We start from the raw sequence: 14,020 nt of genomic DNA, 5'->3' as shown, positions 1-14,020 counted from the left end.
ATCTGGTTGTCTTTGGTGTTAGCTGGTCTTGCTGTCTCTGATAGTGACTTGACCTTCCTGTAAGCCTGTCTGTCAGTACTCTTGGGAGACCAGCCCTCTTCTGGAGGGATTTGGGCACGGACAGCTGTGGCACAATGTCAGCTCTCGGTACAGATGGAAACTAGACAGATTCTGTCTCAGACTGCTCCTTGGTGTCTCACCTAGTTCTTATTAACTCAATAAGATTTTTTTAAATGCAGTGGCAACATTCTCAAAGATGATGTAAATTCCCATAAGATTCATTCATTTACTTTTTTAAAAAAAATTTTATTAGATATATTTCTTTACTTACATTTCAAATGTTATTCCCCTTCCTGGTTTCCTGTCCATAAGCCCCTAATCCCTCCGTCCCCCTCATCATACAGGTATTTGCCCTATACACCCCCCCTTAATGCTCCCCCATATTCCCCTGTACTGGGGGTCCAACCTTGGCAGGACCAAGGGCTTCCCCTTCCACTGGAGCCCCAACAAGGCTATTCTCTGTACATTTACTTTTAAGACTTTGATTATAGTGCCAACATTTGGAATGTGTTTTCAAGCTAAATAATACACATCACTTTGCTCTCCAAAGCAATGCCTAAATAATACAGCATTAAGGCACACAAACAAAAGATCTCATTTAGTTAAAACTCTAATAAATATTTTACAATTTTTTAATGTGAAGGCTATGTGCATGTGTTTTAGAAATCTATTAATAAATTAGAAATATTACTAAATACTGTGGACAAAACTTATCCTTGATTGCAAGTTGTGCATATATTTATGAAGGTAAAAGATAAGTAGAGATACACATATCAATTAAACCAGTATATATATACATATATATATATGCATGAAATTGCTACAAGATGCATATTTTCCAATTTAAATTACATGTAAAAAAATTTAGCGTCCCATAAACCATTTTAATTGATTACAAATAGTTTTTCATAACTCAGAACCCTTGTATCTGATAAAGTTTTAGTACTTTATTGAGTATCAAGAGGTGAAAATATACACAACTATTAAACTTCCAATAAGAGGCCTACATTACAAGTATATCAGCTCAATGGGACTCTGGGCTAAGGAAAAGTTCAAGCACATCACACATCACAGAAGATGTTTTAAGAAAACCATCTTTGTGAAAAATCATTGTTTCCATGTGTGAATTTAACATTTCCTGGACTCCTCTTGATAACAAGAAGGAGGAGGAGGAGGAGGAGAAAGAGGAGGAGGAGGAGGAGGAGGAGGAGGAGGAGGAGGAGGAGGAGGAGGAGGAGGAGGAGGAGGAGGAGGAGAAAGAAAAAGAAAAAAAGGTACACTCTCAGGGACCATGGGAACTCATTAAATATAGTCAAGTGGAAGCAGAAAGAGGGGGTTTAAGCCAAATATCCAAATAACCCAATTAAAAATTGAGGTATAGAGCTAAACTGAGTATTCTCAACAGAGGAACCTCTAATGGCTAAGAAGCATTTAAAGAAATGTTCAACATCCTTAGTCATTGGGGAAATACAAATAAAACAACTCTGAGAGTTCATCTTACATCCTTCGTAATGGCTAAGATCAAAAACTCAAGTGACGGAACATGCTTGCAAGGATATGAAGTTAGGGCAACACTCTTCTATTGCTGGTGGGAGTACAAATTTTGTACAATCATGTTTGAAATCCATTGGCCGTTTCTCAGAAAATTAGGAATAGTTCTACCTTAAGACCCAGCTATATCATTCCTGGGCATATACTCATAAGATGTTCCACCAACAAGCATATTTGCTCAACTATGTTCATAACAGCTTTATTTGTAAATACCTGAGACTAGAGAAAACCTAGATGTTCTTCAACCAAAGAATGGATAAAGGAAATATAATACATTTACAAAATAGAATACTGAAAATTATTAAAAACAAGAACATCATGAAATTCACAGGCTAATGTATGGCACTAGAATACATCGTCCTGAATGAGGAAACCCAGACTCAGAAAGATATGCATGGTATGTACTCACTTATAAGTAAATATTAGCCTAAAGTACAGGATAAAGTACATGCTACAATCCATAGACCCAAAGATGCTAAGCAATAAGGAGGCTCCCAAGGGAAGATGCTTGAATCTCACTCAGAAGGAAATACAAAATAGACATAGGAGGTGAATGGAGGGAGAAAACTGGGTGAGAGATGGGGGGGCACCTAGGGGGGAGGGCAGGGATCAGAGAGCAGAGGAGGACTGGGAGAGAGAATGGAAATTGGTGGGGAGCACCTCTGGGATCATCCAGAGACCTAGGAGGCTCCCCAAAGTCTATGGGGCTGACCCTGGCTGAGACTCAGTGGGGGATTATGTAGCCCACTAAAGTGGGCACCTCCTATAGCCAGGCAGGAATTCCAGTGGAGGGAGGGGGTTAGCAGCCTACCCACAAAACCTTCTACCCAAATCTTACCCTGCCTATAAGATGTGCAGAGAAAAAGATGGAGCGGAGACCAAGGGAGCAGCCAACCATGACTGCACTAACTTGAGACCCATCCCACAGGAGACAGCCAACCCCCGGAAACTATTAATGATACTCTGCTGTGCTTGCACATTGGAGCCTAGCATAACTGTCTTCTGAGAGGTTTCATCCAGCAGCTGATGGAACCAGATGCAGAAATCCACAGTCAAACATTAGGCAGAGCTCAGTACGTTTTGTGGGAGTGTGAAGGGGATGACTGATGATGAAGGATGAACAACACCACAAGATCTACAAAGTCAGGCAACCTGGGCCCATTGATGCTCGCTGAGACTGAACCACCAACCAAAGAGCATGTGTGGGATGAACCTAGGCCCTCTACACATATGTAGCAGATCTACAGCTTGGTCTTCATGTGGCTCTGCTACCAAATGGAGTGGGGGCTGTTTCTGACTTTTTGGCTGCCTTTGGCTTCCCTTAGCTTAGCTGCTTTGTCTGGCCTTAATGGGACAGGATACAATTACCTTGCTGGAACTTTATGTGCAAAGGTGGGCTGGTACCCATCGGGGAGCCTTCCCTTCTCTGAGGAGAAAAGGAAGGGAGGAAAGGAGAGAAGTGGAACTTGGAGGGTAAGAGGTAGGTATGGCTCTGATGGGGGTTTAAAGTGAATAAAATCTCAAGAATGGATATGGTGAAAGGAGAAAAGCAACTCCCTCAAGCTGTATTCTGACCTGACCTTTATAAGTACACACACACACACACACACACACACACACACACACACACACACACAAACACACATACACACACACATACCACTAAATAAATAAACATATTTTTTAAAGAGTAGTCCAACTAAATACCAAAGAAAAAGAGAACCAATGAATGGTCCTTCTTATCAATTATGGTCCTACACATTATATAGGTGGCAGAAGATACCTCTAGTGAATCTATTACTAGGAACACAGAGGTAGAAGTTAACTCGTGTGCCTAGGTCTAGAAGAGTACATTAATTAGCAACACTGCAGCCCATTATTCTCATAAAATCTGTTGAAACTTCATTTTTTCCCAGTTACACAGTAGTTGTCATCAAATCCCAGTTACCAATTAAAAACTTTTACAGGCTACTAGACTCTGTCTCATTCTTCATCCTCCAAAGCAGCATGAGTACTACACATAAAACATAGCACACAGTCCAAGTATCTCATTATGCCTCTCTTTTGTCTGTCCTGATGTAAACTAGGCATATATGCAATGTTTAATGTTTATTGATATATCCTGTGGACATACATATCTAATAGTTGTGGGTTCATCCTGGACACTGTCTTACCATTTCAATCATGTATTACTTTCTTAGAGGAACTCTAGTTGTGAGGATATGGATCTTGAAACCTGACTGGATTACTAAAGAGTTTCTTGCAAGTCCAAATACACTTAGTAGTGGCCTTAAGGTTTGCAGCAGAGTACACACAAATCCCAGGGAACTTAGACATACAAAGCCCACATCTGACATCCATGGTGCTGGTAAGATGAAAATGACATTCAAAGTTTTATTCGTAATTGGTACAACCCCTGTGTTGCAGGATATTTGACCAAGATTGTGTTATTTACTAAAAACAAAAACTTTTTCATTGTGATGTGATTCAGCCCTAAACATACACCAAATCTGTCTGCCTGGAATACAGACACTCCCTTAGTACATACTTTAATCACAAGCAATGAAGTTAAAGTTAGTTTGTAGAAGGAAGCTCCCAAGTTTGAAAGTGATGTCTAATTGAGTGACAGACAAAGTGACAAATCAGAGTAAACCTTGACTGAATAGGATATACCTAACTCTCATGAAAAGAGAGAGGAAAGGGAAGCTATTTGCAGGGCAGTGAAGAGAGAAAAGAGGCAGTTTTACTGGGACAGTTGTACAGAGACAGGGTACAGAGAGAACAAGCTAGACACAGGTGAAGACAGAAAGAGCTAGAGAATGAGAGCAACCAGAAGATTAGGATGAATTGCCAAAGTTAGTATGAAATTAGTAATTCAATGAGAAACTGGAAGAAGCCAGTTTGAATCAATTTACTTAGAGTGGAATTTGAGCCTGAGCAGCTGAGTTGACCCAACAAGCCAGAGATCAGAAAGAACAAAAAAAAAAAATGAACTTACTCTTTAGTAAGTCTCAGAGGCAAAAAACATTGTAGGCCTAGATGGAAACGTATGGAGTCCAGGACTGGGCTAATGGACTAAGGTGGTAAGCCTTGGAGGCAACAATTATATCAGGCAAATGAAAGTTACTTTTATATTCCAGTTCTAACTATCAGTGTAATTACTTGAAAAAACAAAGAACAGCTCTAGGTTTTAAGATAAAATTAAAAGTTCATAATGCCCTAACAATTGTTCTACCATTCTGTAATTAACTAGAAAGTCTTTCCAAAAGTCTTCTGTTCTTGTGTACAACTAAGCTAATGCTCCAAAGATCAAGGCCATGTGAAAACCCATGTGAAAACCCTTGAAACCTCCATTATTGATGTTAATATTATGGTTAGAGTTAAGTATGACTGGGTTCATGGAAAATCCCCAGCCAGCTGCAGAAGACTAATACAAATCTGGTGGTCAGGATGAATAATGATATGATAAAGCTCTGACCTTGCTGAGAAATACATCTGATGTCAAGATACCCAATGTGATGACCTGTAACCTTTCTGAAAAACCAACATCCTGTTGACATCAGCTAAACCACACAAATGCTGTGTCCTTGGCCTACGTAAATGTTTCCCACTGCCCCCCTCTCTCTGTTACCCCTGTTATGGTATAAATTCAGCCTTGGGAAAAAAATTAAATTGTCGCTTTGATCAGACTTTTGGCGTCCTTCTTTGCGTCTCTTGTCCCCCATTCTCTTCCAGGCACCCTCTGCACCCTCGTTGACACCAGGTAACAATACAACAGGCACAGCTGTGGGACACCTTAAGAGAGGGTCCGGCTATAAGCCTCTGGAATTGACCTACTATGGAGCCTGAAACACAGAGAAGAGCCTGTTTTCAGGCTTTTCAAAAACCGGGTGAAACCATGCGAATTATCCTGCATCACCAGGTGGAAGGTTTTGAGGAAATCAGGAGTCTAAGAAAAAAGAAAAAAAGAAAAACAGGGGAAACACAAGCACCTGCTCTGATGGAAATCTTTTAACTACTAGAGTTTGAAGGAGAGGAAACCTAATTAAATTTAAAACAACCTGGAAACTTGGCAGTTTATTTCACTTTCTTATACTATTGATCTCCTTTTAAGACTCATAAAAAGTAACTGCCTGATATGTTTAAGGCCTTTGCTATGTTGGGAGCTGCTGTGGTATTCCAAGTGTGAATAGAGGAAGAAGAAGAAAGCTGGGAGTGTAGTTGAGCCATAGCTTGAATCAAAGTCATTTACACAGTGCCCTATGAGAGGCTTTAGAGCTGTGGTTCTCAGCCTTCCTAATACAGCAGTCCTTTATTACAGTTCCTCATGTGTGATGACCCCCAACCATAAAATTACCTCATTGCTACTTCATAACTGTAATTTTGCTACTGTGATGAATCATAATGTAAATATATGATATGCAACCCTTGTGACAGGGTCATTCATCTTCCAAAGGGGCCGTGATTCACAGATTGAGAGACACTACTTTAAAGCAAGGAAAAACATTAGGATTTTTAAAACAATTTCAGAAAGGCTAATAATAACATGGGATTTTAGCAAACAAGTTCTTTCAATTGCTACTATAATTGAGCAACTCCAATAAAAGATTTAATGGTGTTAATTTAAAGATGCAAACAGCAAAAACTGGAAGTAAAATAATTTTAACTCCTTGTTCTATAACATATGGTAATGAACACGCAGAGACTATGAAAGAGAGAATGTGCATAACAGGAAGTTTTCACAGGTGCTGGATCATAACTCTTTTCTATCTATATTTAGGGATATTTATTAAACTTCTTCCAGGAAGGCAATGCTAAAAAAAAATTAACATCTTGTCTCAGACACTTGCAGATGTCTAGGGCACATGTTAATTTGCTCTCTGAAATAATCGCATCTCCAAGATTTTAGAATTGTATGGATCTGTGCATGTACAAATTTGTCATCTAGAGGAATGATAGCAATTTGATGAGATCAAAGGGAGAAGATGTTAACTTTAGAACTCAAATGGAGAAAATTCAGGCAAAGGGACGATGCTCCCTATGTAATTAGCAGCTCCAACACCAGGGAAGATGGCATTGGGAACACTGGGGAGAAAGGCACAGATAAAGGGTACCAGATAACACAAGAATGGATGCAAATGTGGCTCATTCCTACAAACAAGAGAAGCAGAGACATAAAGAGTAGAGCCAAGTAGAAAAGGAATCTTCAGGAGAAAATTCAGAATAAGGGAAGAAAAGTACTTAAGAATCATTGGAGTTTCCATGGTGGAGGAGAGCTTGAAATACTGGGGAATATTACAAAAATAGAACATAGAAAATAAGAATTTCTGAAGAAGGCCAAAAGTGAAAACAGTATTTTGATTAGAATCAGGAGCCATCTAGGAAATGCTAAGCCTAGCATGTTGCTTCCTGGAGGTGGCCCACCATCTTTGCATGGCTTACAATGGGTAAGCTCATGGGAGGCAAGTTTCCATGAGACTTCATCTCAGGATTGCTTCTTGATATACCTTTCCTGTCACTATTACATAGCCTAAGAATTCCTGGGCATTAGCCTACCCTATTGAGCAGATTTCCTAAAGATCAGCATAAAGATGTTCTTTCATGAATTAATGCTATTTAGATGAATTAATGATTATATAGAATTCCTGATTTGATTTAAATAATTTAAGGAAGAAAATTTTAAGAGATGATTTTAGGTTTTTTTCCACAAAATATATATTAAAGTTAGAATCCACTGTAGAGTGTGCCCCTTTCTCATAAAATAGGAAGTAAAGGCTTTATAATAGCAATACAATGAGATTTCACAATCACACTAAAGATCACAAACTTGATCAAGGTAAAACAGTCATTCTAGGTCAGTTCCAAGGATGAAGCCACAAGTGTGTACTATGATAGAACAAGGGCATGTGAAAGTGTTGTTTTGAACCTATAATGGGCTTACAGTATGAAACACTGCTTTGAACTTGTTATTGGTATCCTTCTGTAACTCCTGCTTTATGTAATATTTTATTTGTGAGATAATTCCTTCTTTTTGTATTGGATACTTTATTTATTTACATTTCAAATATTATCACCTTTCCTGGTTTCCCCTCTGGAAAATCCCTATTCCATCCTCCCATCCCCCTGATTCTATGAAGGTGCTCCCCCACCCACCCACTCAAGCACTCCCACCTCCACACCCTGGCATTTCCCTAAAATGGGGCATCCAGCCCCCAGGACCAAGGGCCTCTCCTCCCATTGATGCCCAATAAGGCCCATCCTCTGCTACATATGTATCTGGAGCCTTGGGTTGCTCCATGTATACACTTTGGTTGGTGGTTTAGTGCCTGGGAGATCTGGGGATCTGGTTGGTTGATAATGTCGTTCTTCCTATGGGTTGAAAACACATTCGGCTCTTTCTGTCCATTCTCTAACTCCTCCATTGGGGACCACGTGCTCAGTAAAATAGCTGGCTGCAAGCATCTGCCTCTGTATTTGTCAGACTCTGACAGAGCCTCTCAGAAAGAGCTATATTAGGCTCCCGTCAGCATGTACTTTATGGCATCAGTGATAGAGTCTGCATTTGGTGACTGTATATGCCCCAGGTGAGGCAGTCTCTGAATGGCCTTTTCTTCAGGCCACACCTTATCTCCCTATTTCCTTCTGTGAGTACTTTGTTCCCCCTTCCAAGAAGGACAGAAGCATCCACATTTTGGTTGTCCTTCTTCTTGAGCTTCATAAGGTCTGTGAATTTTATCTTAGGTATTCTGAGCTCTTGGGCTAATATCCACTTATCAGTGAGTGCATATCATATGTGATCTTTTCTGACTGGGTTACCTCACTCAGGGTGATATTTTCTAATTCCATCCATTTGCCTAAGGATTTCATGAAGTCATTGTTTTTAATAACTGAGTAGTACTTCACTGTGTAAATGCACCACATTTGCTGTATCCATTCCTCCATTAAAGAACATCTGGGTTCTTTTCATCTGGCTACTATAAATAAGGCTGCTATGAACATACTGGAGAATACAAGAATGGAAGCTACACCCTAGAAAAAGCAAGAAAAAAATCTTCTTTCAACAAACCCAAACAAAGATATCCACACAAACACATTTCCACCTCTAACAACAAAAATAACAGGAAGAAAAAAGTCACTTATCCTTAATATATCTTAACATTAGCGGACTCAATTGCCCAAAAAAAGATAAAGATAAAGAAACCGAATACATAAACAGGACCCAGCATTTTGCTGCATGTAGGAAACACACCTCAGTGAAAAAGACAGATACCACCTCGAAGTAAAAGGCTGGAAATTATTTTCCAAACAAATGGTCCCAAGAAACAGGCTCAAGTAGCCATTCTAATATGAAATAAAATCTATTTTCCATGAAAAGTTATCAAAAAAAGATAAGGAAGGATGCTTCATACTCATCAAAGGAAAAATCTACTAAGATGAACTCTCAATTCAGGACATGTAGGTTCCAAATGCAAGGTCACCCACATTTATAAAAGACACTTTACTGAAGCTAAAAGCACACATTGCACCTCACACAATAATAGTGGGTGACTTCAACACCCCACTTATATCAATGGACAGATCATGGAAACAGAAACCAAACACAGACTTGGTGAAACTAACAGAAGTTATAAACCAAATGAAATTAACTGATACCTGTAAACCATTTCTTCCTGAAATAAAAGAATATACCTTCTTCTCAGCACCTCATACTGTCTCCAAAATTGACCACATAATCAGTCACAAAACAGGCCTCAACAGATAAAAGATTAAAATAATCCCATGTATCCTATCAAATCAACAAAGATTAAGGCTGGGCTTCAATAACAAGAAAAAAGACAGAAAGTTCACATACACGTGGAAGCTAAACAACATTCTACTCAATGATTATTTGGACAGGGAAGAAATAAAGAAAGAAATCAAAGACTTTTCAGAATTTAATCAAAATGAAGGCACAAATACTCAAATTTATGGGAAACAATGAAAGCAGTGCTAAGAGGAAAACTCATAGCCCTGAGAGCCTCCAAAAATTAACTGGAGAGAACATCTGAAAGCACAAGAACAAAAAGAAGCAAATGCACCCAAGAGAAGTAAACAGCAGGAAATAATCAAACCCAGGGCTGAAATCAACCAATTAGAAACAAAAAGAACTATACAAAGAATCAACAAAGCCAGGAATTGGCTCTTTGAGAAAATCAACAAGATAGATAAACCCTTACCCAGACTAACCAGAGGGCACAGAGAGTGTATCCAAATTAACAAAATCAGAAATGAAAATCGAGAAACCACAACAGAAACTGAAGAAATTTTAAAGATCATCAGATTCTACTACAAAAGCTTATATTCAATTTCTAGATAGATACCAATTTTCTAGACAAATACCAGGCACCAAAGTTGAATCAGGATCAGATAAACCATCTAAACAGTCCCATAACCCTAAAGAAATAGAAGCAGTTATTAAAAGTCTCCCAAACGAAAGAGGCCAGGACCAAATGGGTTTAGTGCAGAATTCTATCAAACCTTTAAAGAAGACCTAATACCATACTCTTCAAACTATTCCACAAAATAGAAACAGAAGGAACACTACCCAATTCATCCTATGAATCCACAATTACACTTATACCTAAACCACACAACGACCCAACAAAGAAAGAACTTCAGACAAATTTCCCTTATGAATATCAACACAAAATACTCAAAATAATCCTTGCAAACCAAATCCAAGAATACATCAAAATGATCATTCAGCATAATCAAATAGGCTTCATCCCTGTGATGCAGGAATGGTTCTATACACAGAAATCCATCACTGTAATCCACTATATAAACAATCTCAAAAGAAAAAAAAACATGATAATTTCATTAGATGCTGAGAAAGTGTTTGACAAAATTCAACACCCCTTCATGATAAAAATCTTGGAAAGATCAGGAATTCGGGGCCCATACCTAAACATAATAAAAACAATATACAGTAAACCAGTAGCCAACATCAACCTAAATGGAGAGAAACTTGAAGCAATCCCACTAAAATCAGGGACTAGACAAAGCTGCCCACTCTCCCTGCCTATTCAATATAGTGCCTGAAGTCCTAGCCAGAGCAATCAGACAACAAAGGTTAAAGGGATACAAATTGGAAAGGAAGAAGTCAAAATATCACTATTAGCAGGTTATATGATAGTATACTTAAGTGACACCAAAAACTTCATCAGAGAATTCCTAAACCTGATAAACAACTTTAGCAAAATAAGCTGGATATAATATTAACTAAAAAAAATCAGTAGTCTTCCTCTACTCAAAGGATAAAGAAGCTGAGAGAGAAATTAGGGAAACGACACCCTTTATAACAGTCCCAAATAACATAAAATACCTTGGTGTTAACCAAGTAAGTGAAAGATCTATATGACAAGAACTTCAAGTCTCCGAAGAAAGAAGAAATTGAAGAAGATCTCAGAAGATGGAAAGATCTTCTCCCATGCTCATGGATTGGCAGGATTAATATAGTAAAAATGGCCATCTTGCTGAAAGCAATCTACAGATTCAATGCCATTCCCATCAAAATTCCAACTTAGATCTTCATGGAGTTAGAAATCACAATTTGCAAATTAATTTGAAATAACAAAAAAAAAACTAGCAAAAACTATTCTCTACAATTAAAGAACTGCTAGGGGAATCACATGAGCACAGGTTTCCTGAACAGAACACCAATGGCTTATGCTCTAAGATCAAGAATCGACAAATGGGATCTCATAAAACTGCAAAGCTTCTGTAAGGCAAAGGACACTGTGGTTAGGACAAAACATCAATCAACAGATTGGGAAAAGATCTTTACCATCCTACATCTGATAGAAGGCTAATATCCAATTTATACAAAGAACTCAAGAAGTTAGACTCCAGAGAGCCAAATAATCCTATTTAAAATGGGGTATAGAGATAAACAAAGAATTCTCAACTGAGGAATATCGAATGGCTGAGAAGCACCTAAAGAAATGTTCAACATCCTTAGTCATCAGGGAAATGCAAACCCAAACAACCCTGAGATTCCACCTCACACCAGTCAGAATGGCTAAGATCAAAAACTCAGGTGACAGCAGATGCTGGCGAGGATGTGGAGAAAGAGGAACACTCCTCCATTGTTGGTGGGATTGCAGACTAGTACATCAACTATGGAAATGCATCTGGCAGTTCTGAGAAAACTGGATATAGTACTACCTGAGGCTATACCACTCCTGTGCATATACCCAAAGGATGCTTCAACATATAACGAAGTAATTCTTTCATAAACAAAGAACTTTTTGTCTAAAAGCTATAAAAACCTGGCTTAAAGAAAAAAATCTGTAGCCATATCCCCTTCAGTATTTTGTGTATTGTCTGTATGTGTATTGTGTTTCCTTTCCTTTCTTTTTTCTCTGTTGCAAAAAGAGTTAACAAGGTCCAAGTCTCTTACCTGACCACTGAGGGGCTCCTGGCTGACTTGCCAGAAAAGAGGTCTAGTAATAAATCCTGTTACTTAATTCCCCACTGCTAAACAGCATGTGTTAACTTGTCAGAATATATCACTTATTTAAGCACAAATAATAAGAGAGTTACAGAGTAAGAGACAAGTGCATATTTAAACATAAATAGTTAAGTGTTCAGTCTGTATTTAAGCATAGAACAGTAAAAGTTATGTTATTTTTCTTTCACTTAATAAAGCACAGAGAGTTATAAAGATACAGTGTTTAATAAAGCACAGAGTTATAAAATAAAGATACAGCCCTTACTAAAAGCACAGAGAGTCAAAAAATAAATTGAAACAAATAAAATAAAGTAAAATAAAATAGAAAGAAAGAAACCAAAGCTTAATAAAGCATAAATAGTATGATTATAAAGCCAGGGATCCAGTCCATTGTGTGGGATGCCATCCCGGGGCTGGTGGTCCTGGGTTCTATGAGGAAGCGGGATGAGCAGGCCAGTAAGCAGGACCTCTCCATGGCCTCTGCATCAGCTCCTGCCTGCAGGTCTTGTCCTGTTTGCGTTCCTGTTCTGACTTCCTTTGGTGGTGGACTGTGATGTGGAAGTGTAAGCTGAATAAACTTTTTATGCCCCCCCCAAAAGCCAGGGACCATTCATTCAGTTTTTAGTCTTCTTCCAACTTTGTGCTCCAACTCTACTCTATCCCCTAAGCGCCAGGACTGCTTCCCCCACCTGCAGTTTCAGATTATGCACAGTCTCTAGAAAGAGCAGACATCAGAGGCTACCATTAATCTCCTAATAACCCATAAACACTCCCAGCCGTGATGTAAATCACCTCCTAAAAGGGGAAAGTATTCACATACCATGCTAGGTCTCTTGAGCAGGTGAAGCTCCTTATTTTCCATAGAGCAGTTGGTCCTTCCTAAGCACAGTGTGAGAATGTACACCTCATGACAGTTGATGAACAGTCGGAAATTGAAAGCGGGAAATAGATTTATATTTACTGTCTGTCAGAGGAGTCTACCATATATATGTGTAATCTACATCTTTGGGTTTAATGCTCCATTGCATATCAATAAAAAGGTTCTAGGAATTAAAATAACCTTTAAAAATAACAATAGTATTTTCTTTACAATTAGTAAAACCGTAAAATGTAATTCTATTCATAAAACAACCTTCTTTTTATAAAACACACATCTAACCATGAACACACAGAGCCATCTCTAGTATAAGGTATTTTGTCTTATATCCTCTACCAATATCTAAATTTACAGAATTCTTGAAATGAATTTTAAGTTAGGAATGACCCTAGTTTGTTCCCTGTAACACATTGGGTGTTTGAAAGTCAACTGGTAATTGCTTCAGTATTTACAATGTGCATTTGCAGGTCCAATATTAGTCTTCTGGAATTTCCATAACCTAGGCCTTCTTTACTAAACTAGATAAAATTCTTGAATATGTTGCCTTTGGAGAGAAAAACAAGAATAGACTTGCTTGTTATAAGCGTCCTGATTGAGACCCTGCTAGCAACATCTGTTTTTGCCCCTGAAGACATGGCATATGACATGGTCTTTTACAAGATATTCAGAGGGAATTAACATCTACGTTCCATCTTTTGGGTCACTATGAAGAAGCTCAACACCACATCCTCATGAATTGTTAGTTTCACTGAAAACATCTATATCCTGGAATGAGAGAAATAATAATTTACCAAAAACCACTGATGTGCCCCAGTTCCTGGTCGCATAATTTAATTCAGAAAAACACAAAGTAGAAAGTGAGATAAAAGAGCATGCATCTTGGTTTGGATTTTATTGCTGTGAAGAGACACCATGACCAAGGAAACTCTTCTAAAGGAAAACATTGAATTGGAGCTGGCTTACAGGTTCAGGGGTTTAGTCCATTATAAGCATGACAGGAAGCATGGCAGCATCTAGGTCAACACGGTGCAAGAGATGGA

Source organism: Rattus norvegicus, chromosome 2 (genome assembly GCF_036323735.1).
Source record: "Rattus norvegicus strain BN/NHsdMcwi chromosome 2, GRCr8, whole genome shotgun sequence".
NCBI lineage: Eukaryota > Metazoa > Chordata > Mammalia > Rodentia > Muridae > Rattus > Rattus norvegicus.
The sequence above is the reverse complement of the archived record's forward strand: the minus strand, read 5'-3'. Positions refer to the sequence as shown.